Source organism: Sander vitreus, chromosome 11 (genome assembly GCF_031162955.1).
Source record: "Sander vitreus isolate 19-12246 chromosome 11, sanVit1, whole genome shotgun sequence".
NCBI lineage: Eukaryota > Metazoa > Chordata > Actinopteri > Perciformes > Percidae > Sander > Sander vitreus.
This window is the reverse complement of record NC_135865.1, coordinates 19608172-19630625: the sequence shown is the minus strand read 5'-3', so window position 1 is coordinate 19630625 and position 22454 is coordinate 19608172. Positions and strand designations below refer to the sequence as shown.

The 22454-nt window shown below is 39.6% G+C and overlaps 1 protein-coding gene across 2 annotated transcripts in view; it reads left to right on the top strand.

Annotated features, from left to right (window-relative positions):
• LOC144525399 (cytoplasmic protein NCK2-like) overlaps positions 1-22454 on the top strand; it is a 40863-nt gene continuing 18409 nt past the window's right edge. Inside the window, exon 1 of one of the 2 annotated variants that reach the window (XM_078262183.1) lies at positions 1-242. The gene's annotated coding sequence lies outside the window, so the exon portion shown is untranslated. Of the gene's footprint in view, positions 243-21487; positions 21840-22454 lie in introns of those variants that run through there. The other variant, XM_078262184.1, reaches the window with a different exon arrangement.

Below are 22454 nucleotides of genomic sequence, written 5' to 3'. Positions count from 1 at the left end.
TTGATACGAGGTGTAGGCACCGAGGCAGTCAGCTTGCGACAGAAAAACAAACGAGGATAGGTCGAGCAGTACACAGTCAGCCCATGTTTTAAAAGAAACAAAAATAAACAGTAAAACCAAAGTATAGGTGGATTTAAACGTTATTTGTGTCGGTTTTACGCGGGCTCAGTTACTTATTGTTTGGTTCTCATTTTGGCGGAGTGTGTCACCGTTTGCCCATTCTCACTGGAGTGAGCACTAAGGTAAGCCTGTAACCGCAAATGAACTGTGTAAGTTGGTGCAGTTTGATCGGCTACTTTGCCCACTCAAGCGCTGTTTAAACGTCTGTTTTTGTTTTATTTTCACACGAAAATTTAAATCACAAACAGTCGTAAAAGTTGGGACAAAAATGGTAGCTTACTCGACTCACTTTCTAGATTTGACGCTTGGTCTTTGTCCACTCAGATGTTGCTTAACTAGACATTGTGCTGGAAACCGCGGTTTGCCTTGCATTTGTTTTTGTTAGGATTAAACAACACACCCTGAATGCCTTAATTGTTCATTTCTTCAACTAAAACAGGTAGTTAAAATGTATCCATTTACCCATTTTTTTAGGCTACTATTTACACTGGGTCACTTCTTAAAAGGCCTGTAAGCGCAGGCTACTGTTTTTTTTTTTATTAGATATCTCTGTTCTCAAAGACATCTATTTTGTTTGAATTCTTTTTCTAAATTTGTATTCTTTTCTTATTTTAAAAACACAATAAGTCATTTGTTCATCACTAGAGTGCATGACGTGTGTCAGAGCTTATTGTTTAGAACGCAATAGCTACACAATGAACCACATTTGCCATAACACCATAGATTGGCGACTGTTGCCACATGCCGAGCTTGTCAGTGTTTCTAGTGGCTCTTCGTGGTAACTACACCATGTATCCTTCCCATCAATCCCAATATATGATGGGATGCATTGTCTTTCTTGCTTGTCTGAAGTAGTTGCTCATTATACATACATTGATATTCTTTTTTTTTTTTTTTTCGAAAAGACGAGAAGAAATGTCTTTTTATCTCACGTATGCGGTGGCAATGTAATGATTCAGATTGCTTTAAGGTACAGGCAGCAGTTTTGGGTTGAGGTACACTTCTATGGCACACCTATTGTGCAGACACACCCTCTGTTAAGGGCACCATGGTAACGCATAGGACAAGGTTCACTCAGCAATGACAGGTATGTGGAAGGCAAGTGCAAGAATAGACTGTTTGGCAGGTAATACAGAAACTTCCTCTCTTGCATCACAAGTTAAGAAGTCTTGAGGGCAAACGCGATTCAAATGCTTTGCACATTTCAGTATTTTTTAAACCAGACTAAAACTAGAAGGGTTACTACTCACCGGATAATAATATTGTACTTTTTACTTGACTACATTTATCTGAAAGCTTAAGTTATGATTTTACATACAAGTACACATTTGAATGCAAGACTTCAACTTGTAACAGAGTATTTTTTACAGAGTGGTATTGCTACTTTTACTTAAGTAACATGTATAAGCACTTCCTACTCTCAGTGCGTTTACATGCACTTTAAAGAAACGATTATATTTGGGTTAAGGGAATACCACGATTCCTAAAGTGGTTAAAATCAGAGTTCTTATAAACCAGTTAACAGTTAACGTTATAATGAGCCAAACAAGTTGTCGGTTATCTGACTGGAACACTGTGCTGTCCTACGCTGTGACAAGAGTAGGGGTGTCACGATTCTCCAAATCTTCGATTAAAAAGCACAGGTTGCTATGCCATTTTTAGACTTTTATGCAATATAATATCTGACCTTTGTTCGCAATGTACCATACCACATTGTCAAATTTAAAACATTTCTTAACAACATAATGTAACAATAACTTATATCTTCAGTCAATTGGAAACTTGACAATTTGTCAATAAGCTGTTAAAGCTTCCTTTCTTCAAGTAAAGAAACTCTGGTACCAGCTTTTCCAGTGTGAGCTGTTTTTCTCTCTTTAACAGGTTTGTAAATTTAATATTTTGTGTTTTTGGACTGTTGATTGGACAAATTAAGGTGTTTTAAAATATTGCCTTGGGCTTTAGGAGCCCATTTGTCACTATTTTCTGACATTTTACAGACCAAATGGTTAGATTGAGAATATAATTGACAGATTAACTAATAATAGTAAGAATCTTTAGTTGCAGCATTTCAAGTTAATGTGTACTCAGTACACAGCTCACCAAGGTGTAACCTTCATAGAATGAATTAAAGGCTACCTGCTCCCCTTTTCTAAATGAGATGGTTTAAAATCAGTTTGAAACGATGAGGAAAGACTAGGGAGGAATTGTGTTGGTTTTCTTCTGCTGTTGTGCACCATTAAAAGCATTACATATATTTGCAAGTGCTGATGACTTCATTTGCTAATTCTTTGACTTTTGGGTCTGCATCCATTATACTCTCAAGACCTTTGAGTTGAGCAATCAACAATCCAGGTTAATGAAAAATATATTGGTATTACTAAAATTCCCTATAGCAATGTGTCTAATTGTAACTACTACATGTAATAATTACCATCATATCCAGGCTGATAAAAAGAACAAACACAGGTGTTAATGCTTGACTTTCATTACGTAGGCTGCACCTTTTTCATTGGTTCGGTTCGTTTGAAGTATTTTACTAGTGGCTGATGAACACATGGCAACAAATTTCAGGTAAATAAAATGTATACTTGTGATATTTCCCAATTCCCCAAGTTCATGTGTTGTTATGCACGGCAGCCTTGTCTAATGTAATTGATTTGGTCTCAAAATACTGATTTTTAAGGAGGCCACTTCTGAATTGGGACACACATCTGTAACTTATTTTACCAGTTTGACTCACACGTATGAACACATTACATAGGTTTGGTGTTACTTGTAGAAGCAAAGTATGATCTCTATAATATTATCTCTTTCTGTTTTTGGTTTTGGTTGATTTTGGTTTTGACTGACATCATTTGCAGCTGAATTTCTTTTCTTTAATTTGTTGACTTCCCAAGACAAACACTTAACACACAAATTAGTCATTTGAGTCACATCTTTACAGATGAGATAATAAGCCAAATCCTCTTTCTTCTTTATGTGATTGCACAGTTATGAGCTGAGACTAATTACTCTGCTCGTCTCTCTCTCTCCTATATAATGCTTAATGGGCCTAAATGTCCTTACACACTGTAAGTGATTACATCTCAAACAGTGCCTATACAGTGTTTTGTTCATCTATTGTTTTGAGTAGGAGTTGGTGGGAAAAGTTAACGTTATTAACAAGAAAATATTTCATGAAATGTCATATTTACATGACTCTACAGAGCCATCTGCTCCACTGAACTCAAGTGAACAGTCATTCGCTCTCTTTCCCCTTTGAGGGTGAGCAACTGGAACAGTAGTCTATATCAACATCGTCCGGCGCATAGCGCCACCCAAGACCATTATGATTGGTTTAAAGAAAGGCCAATAAACCAGAGCACTTTCTCCTCCTATCCTGGAATGTTGTGTGGGCTAGCCAGACTTTCCTCTGCAGCGCTGTGGAGTTAGGTCTGGCAATGCCGTGTCTACTGAAACAGTGACAGGCGGTCATCATTCGCAAAGTCATGACAACCAAATAAACAACAGCGCGAGTGCAGCTTTTTTTCCTCAGGCAGAGTGACAAACAGCGACGAAAGCCTCGATGGCTGTTTTACCATGAAAAGCGCTCACGCGGGTCCTGTGAAGTATGACAGATACAGTAGCTTGGAAAATAGTGTTATGGGCACTGAATTTGATAAATGTACTATTTATCAGACCCCAGATGAGACAGATATGAAGCTGACAGTAGTAGTGGTCATAGTGAGTGAAAATGTGATGCAAGATGCACATTGCAAAATGTTTTATGTATCTGGAATTGTTCATTAGCTGTGATATCTGTAAAGCTGAACGGACTCACAGTAGTAAAACAGATTTTATTCTGACCCCGAGACTTCTGTGAGACAGAGGACACTAACATTATATCCCCCCTCCGTTGCTGAAAAACATCCTAGCGGAAATACTGCGAGCTGCACATGATGGAGTAATATTTATAAATGTATTAGTCTATTAAATTAAAACAATAAAAAAAATCATACTTTAAAAATATAATTGGTAGTTAAAGAATTTAAGATATCAATTTCAAGACTAGGTGAAACATAGGTCTTTTTATTTGAATGTGCGCGCTGTGAGTAAAGGGAAGTTAATTGCATTGTCCTCTTACATTTCATGACTGTTATGGAGTTTCTCTTGGAAAGTGAACTTTAAAGGAACACGCCGACTTATTGGGACTTTAGCTTATTCACCGTAACCCCCAGAGTTAGATAAGTCCATACATACCCTTCTCATCTCCGTGCGTGTTGTAACTCTTTCCGACGGTTCCACCGGGAGCTTAGCCTAGCATGGATCCTGAAGGTAATCGGTTCCAACTAGCCTACTGCTCCCAATAAGTGACAAAATAACGCCAACATGTTCCTATTTACATGTTGTGATTTGTATAGTCACATGAGACACAGCCATCTTCTAACCGTATATAAACTGGGAACTATATTCTCAGAAAGGTGAAGCATTTCTACTCTCTGCTCAGGGCTTCTCAGGTGCTGCAAGCATATCACTCGGCCCAAGTAGCAGAAGTAGCACTGCTTCACCTTTCTGAGAATATAGTTCCCAGTTTTGTGTCTCATGTGACCTTGTTATTTGTACACGCTGTGACTATACAAATCCCAACATGTAAACAGGAACATGTTGGCATTATTTTGTCACTTATTCGGAGCAGTAGGCTAGTTGGAACCGATTACCTTCAGGATCCGTGCTAGGCTAAGCTACCGTTGGAACCGTCGGAAAGAATTACAACACGGTTTGTGCAAAGGAACACACCGACTTATTGGGACTTTAGCTTATTCACAGTAACCCCAAGAGTTAGATAAGTCCATACATACCGTTCTCATCTCCGTACACTGTGAATAAGCTAAAGTCCCAATAAGTCGGCGTGTTCCTTTAAATGTATGTCACTTTAAAACACTTAATTACAGTATGGTGTTTTAGACTCAATTCAAGTTTTTTTTTTTTTATGTTTACGCATATTGTCTGCCTACCTCAGGAAATCCTGATCTCTTTAGGAGAGGAGAAGGAATTAATAAGTGCAGGCACAGATGGGCAGTCAGGACACATAAAGCGATACTCACAAAGAGCATCATGTTGGTAGCGAGATAAAGGTCACCCTATTGTCATTGTAATCATCTGTAATCTGGGGAATGGGTAGCCATTAAACTGACAGTACATTTATGACAATGGACCCCCTTTCTATGACCCCATGATCTAGGAAGACAAAAGATGGTTTGTGCTACTATTAAGCAGAAGGCACACAATGGCCTTTAAACAGTATGTCCTTTTTAAAGAAAATAAATGTTTTTGTGTTTTAAAAGTTATATTTATATATTAGGGCTGTCAGCGTTAATCGCGATGCATAACGCGTACATTTCTTTTAATCGCATGCCAGCTATTATTAATTTATTTTACACTTCACTCGGCTTTGCGTCGTGCCTAACAGGCTACTATTTTGACCCTTTGCAGCACCTTTACTTATCATCAAGCTGCCAAACTTCCTCCTGCTGCAGGCATGATGGAGAAAGACAGCAGCAACACAACTCTGAATGGCGCTTTTTATTTTCCAAAACTCCTGGACGGCTTGTAGACAAGTCGGAAGCCATATGCACATTGTGTAAAGCCGAATTAAAATATCACCGAAGCACGCCAAGCTTGAGCTACCACCTACGAGCTTAGTATAAATATAAGCATAGTAGTACAGTTAACGTTGATGCTAGCCGCTAGCATGCTACCCACTCACCTGTGGATGAAACCAAATCCCAAAAAATTACTACAGCTCTTGCGAAATGGGTGGCAACTAACTGCAGACCTGTCAGCATCGTAGATGACTCAGGTCTTAAAGACGTACTACGGTTGGCATGTTCTGACCCGTCTCATTGCCGTCGAGGTGGACAGCAGCCGCACGCACAGCCTGTACGACACGGAGAAAGCAGCCACACTGGAACTGCTGCAAGGTGCTGCAAACGCTGTCTCATTAACCGATGATCACTGGACGTCAGGGAGTAATCAAAATTATTTAGGAGTTACTAAACACTATATTGACTCTGATAAGGATAGGGATTTTTAGTTTTTTAGTTAGGTATTTGGGGGAATTGTGCAAATAATGACAGATTCACATATTTTCTTTTTTTTACAGTAAATAAATAATTACAAATCTTAAAATCAAGTTCATAAAGTAACTTTCTTTGCATTCATTTGATTCCCAATCAAGATACACTGGTAAGAATTGCTTTTGATTGTTAATGTGTACTTAAAAACTGTTCTGAAATGCAAAATAATAGAATTTTAACCATACGATAAAATATGTGATTAATCGCGATTAAAACAATTTATTGTTTGACAGCCCTAATATATATATATATATATATATATATATATATATATATATATATATATATATATATATATATATCTCCCTAGTGGATGAATCCCAATGACTTTAGCGACCCTCTGACTTTTCCTCTAATACCACCATGAGGTGGACATTTGTGTTTTGGCTGGATTGACATGCAATTTGGAACAGATTTTCATTGTGAGGGTGAATCCTGAGGATTTTGGCGATTCCCCTTACTTTTCACCATTATTCTGTGAAATATCTCAACATCTGCGTGATTGTTTTTGCACAAAATTGTGTACAGACATTTGCGGTTCCCACAGGTTAAATCTGGTGACTTTGGTAATCCTTTGTCCTTTTTGTTAGTGTCATCATAAGGATATGTGATTTTGAGTGACATACTCAACCAGTATTGTCATGAAATGTGGTTAATACATTCATGTTCCCCTAAGGATGAATTGTAAAGTGATCCCCTGACATTTCATCAACTGAGATTTCATCTAGCACTATCATCAGGTCAAAATAATAGTTCATGACCAAATACTTGCAAAACTAATGACAATCAGCTGTACTTTCTGTTTATGTTACCATGCTAAAGTAAGATGGTGACAATGGCAACCATTACCTGCTTTACACATTATGTAAACATTTTCATTGTGAGCCTGTTGGCATGCTGATGTAAGCATTTAGCTCAAAGCACCAGCACGACATGAGTGAATGTCTCTTTTGTTTGTAATTCATACCTTAGATTTTCCATGACATTTTTTTTTAGGGTTTCAGTTGTCTCTCTTGAGTGTTCTCTTTTGTTCCTTTAGTTTGTCCATTCTCTCTTCCCCGTCCTTTATCTCTGTCATCACCTCTGTCCTCCGCCACCCGGCTTGAGTTCCTAATTCATGCCCAACAACTGAACTAACAGGCTGTTGGCTCCAGTGTCCTTGTGTCACCACTGGGCACTGGGCCTAATCCTACTCTGGGCCACTGGGGGGAGGGAGGGGGGGGGGAGACCTTGAAGGGAAGGGAAGGAGTTGGAGTGAGGGAGTAAAGCTGGTCATAGTACAGCGGTACAGTATTTCAGCCTTACCCTCTCTTGGTCCACAAACCCACAGCCGTAGTGGATTTTGTAATCTGTGGATTGTGCATCATGATGTCATAGCCCAAGATAACATGATGATGAAGGAAACAGGGCGATGATTATAAAAACCGATGAACAGATTCCTGCAGAGAACTATGAATCTCTAATGCTGGTAATATTTCTTTAATAAATTTATTAATTTGTATCGATACAAAAGATGAGATTTGGGGAGTGGGGGACTGTAAACTTCCTGAGGTCTTCAGGGAGATTACTTTGGAGATTGCAATTTCGATTCCTCCTCTCTCAACAAAGAAACGTGACCATAAATTCATAAACAGGCTGCAGAACTGCTCTTTAAATTGTAATCAAGGATCCACAGCTCTCCCACACTTTCGTTCAGTGTGTATGGGGTTTGTATTACATTGCAGAAAATGGGTACTTTGGACCATGAAGAGAGACAGAGCGAGTGGCGAAACCCAACACTTCTTAGCAGGAGAGTGTAAACTTTGGACAAAAGTTCAGACACAACACACGCAAGTAAAAATGTAAGAGTTAAAATGATTAACTGAGTGATCACTAGGGCCTATCGATTCATTTTCCAAACAAAAACCGCAAAAATTGACCGGTTCTAGCTTCTCGAATGCAAGGATTTGCAAGCATTTTGGATTTGACAAATTACGTTCTATCAGAGCTGCACTCACTGTTTATGGAAAAGGCTTCCCTGGGCTTAATTAAATACTTCTACATCTCTTCACTGAACCACTTCACCTGTACATGGCTCCATCTTTTCACAGACCAAAACCGAAATGCTAAACAACATAGCTCCTCCATTAGTGCTTTAAACTCCAGCTGCCTGAAGTTTGTTTTTAATGAGATGTAACACTAGGCCTTGTTTTCCAAGCCGCTCTCCTTTTATAAAGCTTTGTTTAACTTGTGGATTTTGTCTATGCTAAGTTTTAAAAAGACATTCAGACAAAAGGTGCAGAACATGTGTAAATATGCTGTACAGTAGAAATAGCCTACCTCAGTAATGTTAGCTAACTGCAGAAGTCATTGTCAACACTTCCGGTTTCACAGTAAAGACCTAGCAATGCCTTCACGTTAAAATGCATTTACGGGGAATTCACACCAAAAAAAAGCGATCCTGCGATTTGCCGCAGGGTGGTGCGGTGGGGGGAGTTTCAATGAAACAGCCCATTTGTGTGACGTCCTGTTGTGTTCTTAAACCCCCAAACAAAGCACAAGTAGACTTTATATTTCACAATTACGGTTTTCCGTCAGATCATTGATAGATTTCGATGTTTAGTTTTTTACCCTCATTGGCCCTCATTTATCAACCTAACGTAGAAACCAGCGCAGATATGAGCGCAGAAATCCTGTTACGACAGGCTTCACGTGTGATTCATTAAACGTTCGTATCACACCAATCGGAGCGTAAGAATGGTCGTACATTGATAAATGCAGTGGCTGGAAACGATCGTAATTTAAATTTGACGCCCCAATATATTCTCGGTTTTGAGGCCTCGCCCCTACAATTTACGACATGGCAAGATGTAATCCGGCTAAGAAGCGGCACTTTTCAGAGGTGGAGATTGAAACCCTGATATCTCAGGTTCATTTGCACTTACGTGTGTAGATTTGGCAGCCTGAAAACTGTTATTAAAGGCTTTAGAAAGAATGCAGAATAGAAAGAGATCACTGATGCAGTGAACAGTGTTGCCGTGGTAAATCGGACTCCAGCTGAAGTTTATTTAATTTATACATCCTTGACGTATGCTATAGTCCTAATAGTAATATACAGGCTTATATTGCAATCTCTTAGGCCTCCATGGTGTAGCCTACCTATATTTAAATAAACGCACAGTAGCGGAGTTTATGCAGTGTCTTTTATTTTCCCCGTGTTTTTTTCATGAGTCAGAGCCAGGCAACAGCTGTGAGGGAGAGCACGTGTCCTCCGTCCCCTGTGCTGGACCACCACCCTGACCCTGTCTCCTGACAGCAGAGGGGCTGGAAAAACAAGCCGAAATAACTTGGTCAATGGCAAAAATAAATTGTTCACTTGTGGCCATTAAGAACACTTTAAAAGAGAAACGAAAACCTGAAGAATAAATAAAAATGTGTGCATCGTCATGTTTCCTGTATTGAGTATCATTGCCAAACATAACACTATACCTTTTAAAAGCGAGGAATAATATCCTATCTCATTCGTATAGCCCCCAGTTGGGGCTGTGCTGGCACTGCTCTCTGGGCATCAGGTCATCTGGCTCCATCACTACATTTATGGCATCCTGTTTTCCTGCGTGAGGTTGTGCAGAACCCCACAGTCTAAAACAATGTTGCAGACCTTTTCTGGCGTGTATAGTAGGGTCCCCCCGCTGATGCAAGACAGAGCCATCTGCCCTTAATCAATCCGATGGAGCGCTCCACCGTGTCCCGTGCGCGTACGTGTGCACTGTTGTACTGGCGAAAGAGGTCTTCTAAAAGAGCCAGATTTGCCATTGCTGATAAGTGATCAACTGATGACTTCTCCTTCTCTTGTTAAACTGATTATATGCTGCACCGCAAGTCCACACTGACTCGAAAACTTGCGTACACAAGTTCAGACCAGACGTGAGATTTTATCGCAGCCTACGCTCACGTTCAAATTGATAAATGCCTTGCTTTGTGCAGGAATCGGCGTGCGCCCGTCCTACGCCTGTTTTAGGTTGTACGCACGTTTCATAAATGAGGGCCATAGTATTTTAAAACTTTCTAGTGGCAGTGATGACTCTTGAAATAGTCTGAATCTATTATTTGAGTTTGTTCCATCATGTTGTTTTCAGCGGAGGCTTCGGCAGGCCCTTCATGCTCTAATTGATTTAATTAAGTGGATGTTTTCCCCTTTGGCTGTGCTGATGCACAAACCGCCAGACATGCAGACAAAGGGAGTTATCTCACCCAGAGCACAAGCTTTGCTTATCTTTATTTCACAGAATGATCCACGTTCCAAGTTCCCCTTAGAGCATCACAGCCCACGTTACAAGCTTCCCGCGGAGGTTGAGCCCTATTAACAATCTTTCACCATTCCTGTGGACGCTTCCAAAGGCTATGATTCACATTTTTTAAGGGGTTTCACATGCTGCTCACAATCTGTGATGGGCAGATCTTTTTTTGGGAATTTGTACGAGGTTGTTACTTCAGTCATTTTAATATATTAATATTAGAGATATTCCCCTTCCCCTTCCCCTTCTGTAGCACTGTCTCGATAATTGCGCAACCAGGCCAGATTGTTTCAGATATCTCACGAGTCCTTTATAAGGGCCCACGTATTAAAAACTTGTCGGGTTAAAACGGGCTCGGGCTCATAATTCAAGTTAATGTGTCGGGCCGGGCCCGGCTCGGACACAACGTGCACTGTAGACGTGTGCGATTATCAACATAGTGGCATGGAATGTGTTCCCACTAGTAGCCCAACGGTACGTTAGTCCGTTGATTTGTTTTAATGCCCCGCTATGACTTAACGTTAAGCATCATCAAACGCTGTCAGTCGGCAGTGTTGTTTTTTTGGTTTACCACCATCATGAGTGACCCAATCGATTACAGACTGTTATATTAGACACTCTGCAACTTGCCTTATGTTGGATTTATTTGATACATCTGATTTCATATGTTTCAGTTGTTTTCCTCGCCCCACACTGATGCAAAAATATGTCAGTGATCATGTTAACTGCGTATTACTCCAGTGATGAAATGTCATAGCCATTTTATGTTCAGTGCAAAAATCTTTAGAATAATATGCAAATTAACCGTTATGGAGTAATCGAAAAAATATTCGTTAGATTAATCAATGACAAAAATAGACAGACATGACTCATCTGTTTCCAACTATTCTTTTCACTTGCTTCATATATCAGTATTTTAAGCTTATTAACTTAATTTTTCTGCAGAGAGACTTAGGAACATTTTTCTAACTAATTTCCCAAAAGATAATTACAGAGGATAAAAAAAATCTATTATTATTAGATGGTAATATTTCTTTATTTCTTATTAACCCTGCACGAACAAACCCAACCCTCTCATTGATTTGAATAAGGGCCTCTCTTTTGTGTTTAATGCAGGGTCATCCGGCACACACGTTTAACCTGGCTCAATGTATATGTAAGCTCACAGTCCTGGTAAATTGCTCTGTAACGGAAACTCCATATTATTACTGTTTAATTACCTTACAAAAGAAAAGATAATTGTCACAGTGATACATTTCCCTAGTTGTCAAATCCTGTTTAATAGTATTTGGTGTGAAGTGTTTTGCCACCTGACAAGCCTTATATATATCACATTGATATCGCATTTGATTGTCACACTAGTACCTGAAGCAACACTCGCTCACTAAAGGAGGAGTAGCATTTCTGTCTTTAATCTGCTTCTGGTGCGTTTACAAAGAAGTCCCCAGAGAAATGGCTTTTAAAATGTTTGATGTGTCCCACATTCTGGATCCACAGAATGAATGTGTTTTTCTTCAACATTTACTTATATTGTCCTTTATACCATTTTTCTGATGTCCTGCTATCTTGCTGTTATGTTTTGATTCTCAATTGGCTTGTGACATATTTTCACACCATTCTGATTATGTTGCATGCAACTTTTAAAATAATTGGTTTACAACTGTATCCTATTAGCTGTAATAGACTCTTGGTATTTTTATTTTAAATGTTTCATCCCAAGGTCACAACTTGGCTCATATCACATCTTAGTGTGGCGACTGAACATAAAAGAACTGCACTAACTGTGCATATAGAGAATTTTCAGTAACAAGCAAAAGTCATACATCCTCTCTGATCGCATGCATTTTGATATTTTATGTATCTTTTTATTTTTTAAGGCAGATTATCACCAATTCATCTATGTTTGAAAATATTATGTCTTTATTTGTTCTGAAATCTGCTGCTTCTGCGTGCTTGGGAGTTAATTCAGTTTTCTGAATAGAGCAATATGATAGGCCTCCTCTAATGCATTTGTGCCATTTCTCTCTCACACTCTTATTCTTTCTCTCACACACACACACACACACACACACACACACACACACACACACGGCTGTAGCTGAAGGAAATCCTGCTTTATTTATGAGATGTATGCCTCAGAGTGCCACAAGGTTCTCCTGAGAATTCAAGACTGCGCACAAACATGGCCTGTGGAGTCTCTTCTTTCCTGCGCACACACACACACACACACACACACACACACACACACACACACACACACACACACACACACACACACACACACACACACACACACACACACACACACACACAATCATATATACTTGCTGCACGACATCTATTTACCTTATCTGCCTTTTTGGCTTGGCAGAACCACAGTTGTTTGAGTGTGACCCCGGTCTTCCTCATCAGTGCATGGAGAGCTGCCGCCAGAGGCTTGCTGAATGTGGTGCTTTAGTGTTTTATGTGGCAGCAGTTCAGTGGAAGGAGTGATATCATCTGCATGTCAGAGAAGGCCACACTAAATCACTGCAGTGGCATTCAAGTGTATCGTAAAATGTCAGGTTAAGAAATCACAGAGTGCAAAAAACCATAATAGAAACTAGGGCTGAACGAATAATCGCATTTGCAATAATATCGCGATATGTTAAAACTAGGGATGTCACGAGAACCGATACTTCAGTACTAACTCCGTACCAAAATTCTGAAAACGTGCCGGTATTCCGGGGGATGCAATCCTTCCAGACCTGATGGGGGTGGTATACGCCTAACGTTAAAAATTTTCTAGACTGCCGCTAAATGCTGAAGAAGAACACTGACCAGCACGGAAAAACAGTGAATAGCCGCTCATCTCCCTGTACGGCTTGACCGCATTCAGCTTCTGGCTTTACCGTACATCTACGGCGGCAGCTTTCATGACTTCACCTGGAACTCACAAACAGCAAGTTAGTCTATTTCTCTCTGCTGTTGTCTATCACAACCTAACGTGTGCTCTGATAGCGCTTGTTTTAACGGACCTCTATATAACATCAGCTAACTTTAACCAGCCCGGTTCTTTGTGAAAAACGACAACAGCAGAGAGAAACAGACGTAACTACTGTTACTGTTAGTCCCGGGTGAACTCATGAAAGACGGTACCGTACGCTGGCTGTGTGGTGATGCCAGGCTTCAAAGCAACGGGCTGTGGGGTCCAGAAGACTGACGTTTTTGTTTTTGTAAATCACGCTCTTCTTGCCCCCTCCACTCCACACCATAACAGAAAGTTGAAACAAAAAGAAAACACTGAAAGAAGAGTGACATGACACTGCCCCCCCAATATTTAAATAAAGGACTTCATGTTTAATGTAACTTCGACTTTAGTATCGTGTACATTTGTTGGTATCGGTACAGAATACTAGATTTTTGGTATCGTGACATCCCTAGTTAAAACGCGATTTCCTAATCGCAAAGGCTGCGATTAGATTGGTTGATTGGTTGATATCTTTTATTTTTAATAAAACAAATAATAAATAAATAATAATTTAAATAATTAAACAAAAGTTAAAAAATAACGCTCCATAATTTCCAGTACTTAAAGACCTCTGTTTCCCATTTACACAATTAGATTATTTTCCAAAATCATTAAGCCCTAATAGAAATGGGAGAGCTAAGAGGGTGAGAAGAAGTATTTAATCAGTTTAAATTTTAAGCCAAAGCATTAGCCAGAGATGAAGATGATGGGATGGAGATAACCTCATGATTCATTGCTGAAGGCAAAAAAGAAACCTAAGTTGTTTAAATGATTTAGAGGTGTCAGGAAAAACTGTTCTTGTCCGTAATAGGGAGCATTTAGCCAGGTGTTACATTCTTTGTGTTGGACTTGCTGTTGGAATTTTGGCATTTAAAGCTAGAGGCTAAATTGATAACAGATATTCACCATTTAAAAATAATCAGTATTGTTTAATAACAGTTTATCAAATGACAATGTGAAAACAGTAGCCATTTACAAGGGGCTGCTTGTAGTGAGGAACCTACAGAGAATTTTGACAAGCTTTGTAGTTCGTTGTGGGTCATTGTTTAGCTGTCTGGCCCACAACTTTACTGTTTTGGTCCACTGTCCCCGCTCTCATAGTGCCGTTTTAGGCAGGCAGCTGATTTCAGCACTGCAGCACTGTACACCACCTGCTCAGCCCCAAACCGCAGACAGACAGTTACCGACTAACTGGTGAACATAGTTAGGCCAGCGACGGACTGGATGCGTGGTGTGAGCGTGTCAGCTGCGTGGCGTGTCCGTTTTTATTTCGGCTCCCATGTTAACAGGTTAGAGCTTGCAAACTGCCTGCGTGACACGCACGTCTCACGCGGGGCTCGAGCCGCGCCAAAAACGCGTGCCTGCTAGGAATAGAACCAACGCCTATTTTTCACGCGACACGCAAACGTGTAGAATAGGAAAATATGTTTATATGTCAATGACATGTTGATGTTTGAAAGTCTCTAGGTTTTGATATAAATGCAGATATAAATGTAATAAAAAAAAAAATTGATTTCAAATATTGCACCTGTCAATACAGAACGAAATATTCTGTAACTATTTTGCCGTCAATACTGCCGACGTTGTCTTTGCTGTAATCAAAGTATATATTTATGTTTAACATGGTATTTCATTTTATCAATGGGAAACATACATGTGTACAGACAAGGCTAGCAGCAGCAGCACCGCGTCAGACACGTTCGTGGTGTGTAAAGACATAAAAAATCCACGCATCAGAAACGCCACACTCACGCCACCCATCCAGTCTGTCACCGGCCTTAGCATTTAGCAGCTAAAGAGCAGATATTTCTTTCAGGAGTAAAACACGGAGCTAAAAGAGAGTGAATATTGGACTTGCATTCATCAGGTGGCAATACATGATAATGTTTCTCTGTAACTGCTGGATGTGCAGACAATAAATAAATTAGAATAGGCTGCTTCCTAAATTGTTGAACTATTTCTTTCTTCCTCCACTTTTTGTTTCTGAAACGATTAGGCTAATTAATTGTCTATGATTACATTTGTCTATCAACTTCTCCAAATCAGTCAAACATGCCTTAATTTAAAATATGCTTCCTGGAAGAGGTGGAGAGGGCAGTATAGAAAGACAATAATATGAATAATCCCCTCTTACTTTTGGGTGGTTGTTTATTCTCATAATGTTTTTCTACTGGCAGAGGTGGATGTCAGTTCTGATGCTGTGAAAGAGTGGAGGCATACAGCGATCTTATGCAGTGTCTTGTTCGGCTATTGTTGAAACATGGCTCTCAAGAACTAACATGTATGTAGTTCATGTATACATGGAAAAGAGATGTAGCTTGACTTAAAAAGTTTGACTATGCCATTTCTGTTTTCGACATACTGTTCTGTCTCCCTGTGGCTCTGACATCAGCACAAGGTTATATAACATAGACAAACAAACATGCAGGATATTAGTAACAGCTCTCTGCTCATGCTCCTTAGGATGAGTTCCCACGTGTCTTTGAAAACCTGGATAAATTTAGACTGTTTTTTTTAGTCAGTCGTGGAAAATAACAGTCACTCATGGAAAATAAATAACATTGTAAAATGTCCCAGGAAATGTTTTCTTTCCTGAAAATATTTGAATAATTTTCATCATTTCCATTCTCACCATCATCCATCTCCTTGTGACAGATCACGTTAGGTTTGCTGAACACTGTAACTCTTAATCATCTGAACATTAGTCAATCCACAGACAATTAAACAGCCGCTATTTTCTTAATAAATTCATTTCAGTTTATTTTCATTTATCCAGGTTCTCAAATGTGATAAACATTTTATGTGATTGATACTTCTCTTTGTCATGACTTGATAAACTAATGTCTTTTGGTTTTGGACTGTTGTTTGGAAAAAAACTAGTAATTTGATTAAGTCATGTTGAGCTCTGGGAGATTACACTGGGCATTTGTCTCTATTTTTAAACATTTTATCCACAAAAACAATGAATTCATTAATCAAGAGAACACTTGGCGGATTAATTGATTAAGAAAATAATTCTTACTTGCAGCCCAGTGTTTCTTTGCTACTTTTAAGTTGTTTTATGACTCTGCCTCCATCGTTATCTCACATTTAGTCCACTTTTTAGCCATTTAGTTTAAGGCCACATCCACACGTACCAAAACGATCTTTTTTTTACCCGTCTTCCCTGGATTCGTTTCAAGAATAGTTGCATCCAAATGAAACCATTTGTAAATGACTCAACACGGTACTTCATATTCCAGGCCTATAGGCGGCGCTGTTTCTGCTACAGAAATTCACCAAAACACGGAGAAGAAGAGCATAGTTAACTTCCACTTCCCATCATAACATGACTAGCTAGACTAACGTTCTCTTAATACATCCATGAACTAGCTATAATAACTTTTACCACTGCTCATTTTATAAAGGCCGTCAAACAAACATCAATGAACCAATGTCTTTTTGATAATCTACACGTTTTCTTGCAGTAGCTTTTCTACAATAAGCCGTGGTAAAAGTTACTATAATCCGTTCAAGGAGTTGATGAGCAGACAGATTAGCTAGCTAGCTTCCACTTTATAAACAGCTGACCATAGCAGCTAACAGTTACGTCACTGCTGTAGCGGTCAGCTACTTTAGCGATGTTTAACATTAGCAATATATCTTGTGTAGAATCCAGGACCGGCAGAGCAGAGGGAAGTGTCAGGGAGCAGAGACAAACTATTTAGCTAGATGAAGTGAGCTGGTTTGACCATTGAGATGGGATATGCTCGCTTAGCTTCACCGCAGTGAGTGAAGTCGTGTGTGGCCGTGCACTAGAGGACGAGGGGTGTGGCGATGACATCATCGATACGGACGTATTTGTATTCGCCATCCAAACGAAGCCAAAAGAGAGCCATTTTCGAAATGCAGAAAAAAGTGCGTTTTCAGGCAGTACGTTTACAGAATTCGTTTGGACGGGCGGCCCAAACGATGCAAAACGTGCGTTTACATCAAAAAGCGTCCCCGTGTGGATGGCCCCTAAGACACTTCCTGCATAATTCTTTGTCATGGTATTAGTCTGGAGACCTTTCTTCAGCACAGCTTCTGTGCAAGCCCCTAAGAGGTGTGAAAAGAAAAACTGAACCTAAAAAAGAATAAAGGAAATAATGAATGAATTGTTATCACTTTAGGATTCAGTTTGTATAATCCACTTTAAATCTTGTTCCTGTTTGTGGCACATACTATTGCAATATTAACTGTGACTGTCTAGTCAACAGTTGACTATATGTAAGTGACCTAAGTAAATTATCCACATCTGTACTTGGGTGATGACGTTTTAAGGCGATCAACAGGTCTGCATTGCACCATTTTTTCTGCATTGCTCATGCTACATGAGTCTGTACTCTCTGGGGTACCTCACCTGATCAAAGAGAATAATGCAGGTCCATAGCTGAGGGAGCAGTAGAGAGAAGAGCGATTGAGCAAAAGGTACAAAGAGAAGATAAAGCTCAAGCTGGGATAGAGTCAACAGTGGTTTGTGTGTTTTACACTGTTTTGTTTTAAGACTATTTTTGTACTGAGCTTCTGCATGAGCTAACTTTATATTACAACATATTTTTTTGCAATTTATCCTGAGAGTAGGTAGTTTTAAAACGAAGTTGGCAGTTGGTTCCTTACTTCGTACAGTATAGGGTCATCACTGGTGGTACTCCCTGCATATTCATCACATATGAAGCATATATAGTGAATTTCCTCAAAGATGCAAATTGTGCACACAACACAATTGCACACAGTAGACACACTTGTTTAGTTTCCCTCCTATGTTACCTTATTAAGAGACAAAATCTATTGCCATATATTGCTTGCAGGGATCCACACAGATGCATGGTGATGTATATGATTACCTGCATGAAAGTGTGAAGTTGGATGTTTGAAAGTAAAGGAAATGTTTTCTTTTGCACAAATGCTTTGTTTTTTTCATAATTCAGTCCTCCTATTAATCCATGCATATTCCAAAATAAGACCCACACTGAGGTCTGTGGATTATCCAGAGTAACTGGGGCAACATTTCTGGAAAGAGACATTGCTGTTGAGTTTTTCAAAGATTTTCAAAGAGATATTTTATTCCATTACCTCCATTGTATTGTGGTGATAGCAGAAACCCTGAACAAATAGAACCAAAACTTTATGCATGGCTAGATACTACAAGGCAGAGAAAATATATAGTTTGTGGTTTGAGTGAACTGCCCATATTCATCTTGTGTTTTAGGTAAGAATAAAATAAAACAAACAAAAACTACATTATGGCTCCAACACAGGGTGACTTTGTTTTCACGGTTTATGCATTGTCTGTGTATTTACTTTGCACTAAAAATGCAGGATCCATCAGTTAGGAAAGGAGCTGTGTGAGGGCTGTGAAGAGAGAGAGAGAGTAATGGGAGACTCGTAGGAGTACAACACAATTTAAAAGTAAACACACACCAACGCTGCTGCTTCTGCATCCCTAGATGTGAGTTGTAAACAACACACCATTTCATGAACAGAAGCAAAACAGCGTTAACTGGCTCACAGAGGTAGTACCCTTGTGTTTTCATGTGTTGAAGATTGTTAGTGCATGTGGCCTAGATTGCTTCCATTAAGAGTGAAATGACATAGTGTTGAAATGAAAATGAAACTCTGCTTTGAGAGACAGTCTTTATGAAAGCGCAGGGTTAACGGTGTCTTCTACAGTGCAGCTCTGCAGTAGACTGGAGACCAAATGTTTGCGGGACAGGAGGCTGTAGGTAATCGGGAAAATAGTCATTAGATATTCTCAGTTCAACACGTAGGAGTATATATATATATGAATGAATGAATATTTTTTTATTATTGTGTCATGCATACAATAAAATATTCCCAGCCCACACAGGCTTACAAGACACCATTACCTAGGACAAAGGACCAGATGCCAACGTAACCGCATACCCTAAACAAATAAACCTTCTAGTCTTTTTTGCTAAGCTTTAGAAACAAAAGTCGCCAACTTATAAATATAAAATGTAAACAACAACTCCAATTGGTCATCATCCATGCACCAGAACATTTTGGACAGACATTTCATGTAAAATCTGTGTTCTTAACTCATAATACGGAAAATACAGGAGAAAATGTGATTCGTTCTCAACTTCTCCTAGTTCACATAGTTAACACAACCTTTTATCTTCTTGGATGTTTTTGAATCTACCTACTTCATAGTATATTAAGAAGTGACGGTTTGTTGAATCTGACTTTGCAGTCGTCTAGCTTGCTTTCTTCTAGTAAAAAAACAGTTCTGCAAACTTGTTGCAGTGATATTGCTTTTTATTTGTGTTGAGTAATAAGAAACCCCATTCTTTCTTTTTATTTCCTATGATGTGGCAACATCCTGATGAGTTGGTGAAGTGAATTGATATTGATTGCATAAAGTGTGAGTTTGTTGCATAGCCTATGTTTTATTGCTCCTAAAGATAAACTCTTTACACACCTGCTGATTCTTTACAGGAAAAAGACAGAGAGAATGTGTTCTCCTGATTATAGGTCCCAAACTTCTGAACAGGACATGTTTCGACCCAACAAGGTCTTCATCATGTGTGGCTCATGCTGTGGTTTGGGTGGAGGGCTCTCATATAGCATCTGCCCTACATCTAGGGCAGATGCTATGGGAGTGTATCTATACACCACCTGTTGTTGTGAACATGTTTTTAAAGATTATAAGAATGGCATACCATGGTGACCAGTGTTTCCTCTATGTTGTAAAATTTCTGCTGCCACATTATCAGAAATGGGTCACGTGCCCTACAGGGTTTCCGTTATGTACACCGCGCACCGCCACTCTTTCAGCTGTTCATGAAAAGTCATAAAGTCGTAATTACATGACTCTGCAGAGCCGTGTGCTCTACTGAACTCAAGCAAACTGTCATCTGCTCTCTCTCTCTTTTAGGGTGAGCAACTGGAACAGTGACAGGACGTCATGGCAACCAAATAAACAACAGGGCGAGTACTACTTGTCACTCAATCTTAGGCAAAGTGACAAACAGCGACGAAAGCCACGACATGAAATCCGCACTCACGCGGGTCCTGTGAAATATGACAGCTACAGTTTATTGGAAAATAGCATTGTGGACACTGAATTTGATGAATTTACTGTTTATCAGACCTCAGATGAGACAAGAAGCTAACTTTCGCGTACGCTGCGGTCCCTCTGCCTTTGACACCCCGCTGCAGGAGACGCTGTATTCCTCCGACACGCTGTATTAACGTTACTGTTTTAAAACCGATTTCCACGGTAGTGGGGGCGCATACCGCCCAAAACTCACATGAAAAATGTAGCTAGTAATGTTCACTCAGCGTTTTGTTTTGTTGTTAAACTGTGTGTAAAATGAGCGGTGACGTTAAGTCACCGGTTTCAGGTAACGGCACCCTACGGTACCGTCTATTTGCTGGATGGTTTCAAGGTAATGGTCGGTAGCTAACATTAGCAGATAAGCCCGTTGACAGCGACGTTATTGTTCATATTTTGGCACAATGTTTCTGACCGTAGTAGTGCTCATAGTGACTGAAAGTGTGATGTGAGATGCTAAAAAGAAACTACATGCTGTTTTCAGGTAACGTTACTTTATTTTTATTTTATTTTTTGACTTTTCTTTTTGACGCTTCTTGACACTTTCAATGTTTTCTTTTATTATATTCATTTTTTAGGGGCCAGTAAAAATTGACTTTGGGCAAGTAGCAATTTCTTTCACTTGCCTGACTGGACAAGTGAACAAAAAAGCCTTAATTTTGAACCCTGAATACTATGGGTGGAACGGTACATGTATTCGTATTGAACCGAAACGGTACGAGCGTCTCGGTTCGGTACATGAATTTACACGCTATATAAAAATAAATAAAACTTGCGTGCAAATTAATTAATGTAATGCGGAACAAATGTAATGCGGAACAAATGTAATGCGGAACTACTGTTAGATACGCAGGTTCTAGGGACACATAATCTGTAGCCCCGCCTTAGCTCTGAAGCTAGCCGAGCTCCGCCTACATGCAGTTTTTTGCAGGTCGACGGTCCAGTGAGTGAGTCAGAGATAGCAGCACTAAAGGACGAGTATGGCGAGTGGTGGCGACCCACAAGAGTTAGAGGACCCGCCGGCCTCTTTAAGATCGCAAGTTTGGGAAAACTTCAAGACTGTATGGATGAAGCCTGGAGCCTCCCGTGTCATGCCCTCCCTCCTGGTGCCGTCCTGGCCTCGAAAACTTCGGTTTTCGGGTCAGTTACAGTAGTACAGGCGAGAGAATGGTCGATAAGACGAGGACTGTGTGTCGGCGTTGTTCAGCAGTTGTTGGGTATGTAAGTGGAAATGCATCTAACAATGCACAATAAAAAATGCTTTTCCCTCCATTGTATTGAACTGAACCGTGATGTCTGAACCGAGGTATGAACCGAACTGTGACTTCTGTGTACCGTTCCACCCCTACTGAATACCCTGCCATACTTTAAATACCAACATTACCATTTTGGTTTAGCAAAGTGAGCAACATCGCTCTCATTGCAAAAATGCATAAATAGCACATTATTTATATTGCGACTAATTATCTGTTCCTAATTTCACGTGATCACTTCATAATTCAGTCTCCTCTGTAAAAACTGAAGTTATGTTGACATTAATTATCTCGTTTCCATATCAAAATTGGAATCTTGTCAGACTCATCAAGACATGGTTTGGGCAGCTTTAGAGAAGCAGGTTGGTCACAATATAACTGTATTTCTTTTCATAACCCTGCTTGCAGATGTAAAATGAAATGAAATCTCAGTACTCCTCACTTGCCTGACTCTCATGGGTATTCATTCATAAAGAGCAAACAGCATCTTTATACTCCGGATGTTTATAATATCTGATCACTCCTACATTCATAGCAAGTGTATCTTCTTACTGCTTCTGTTAGATTGCCTCTGGATTG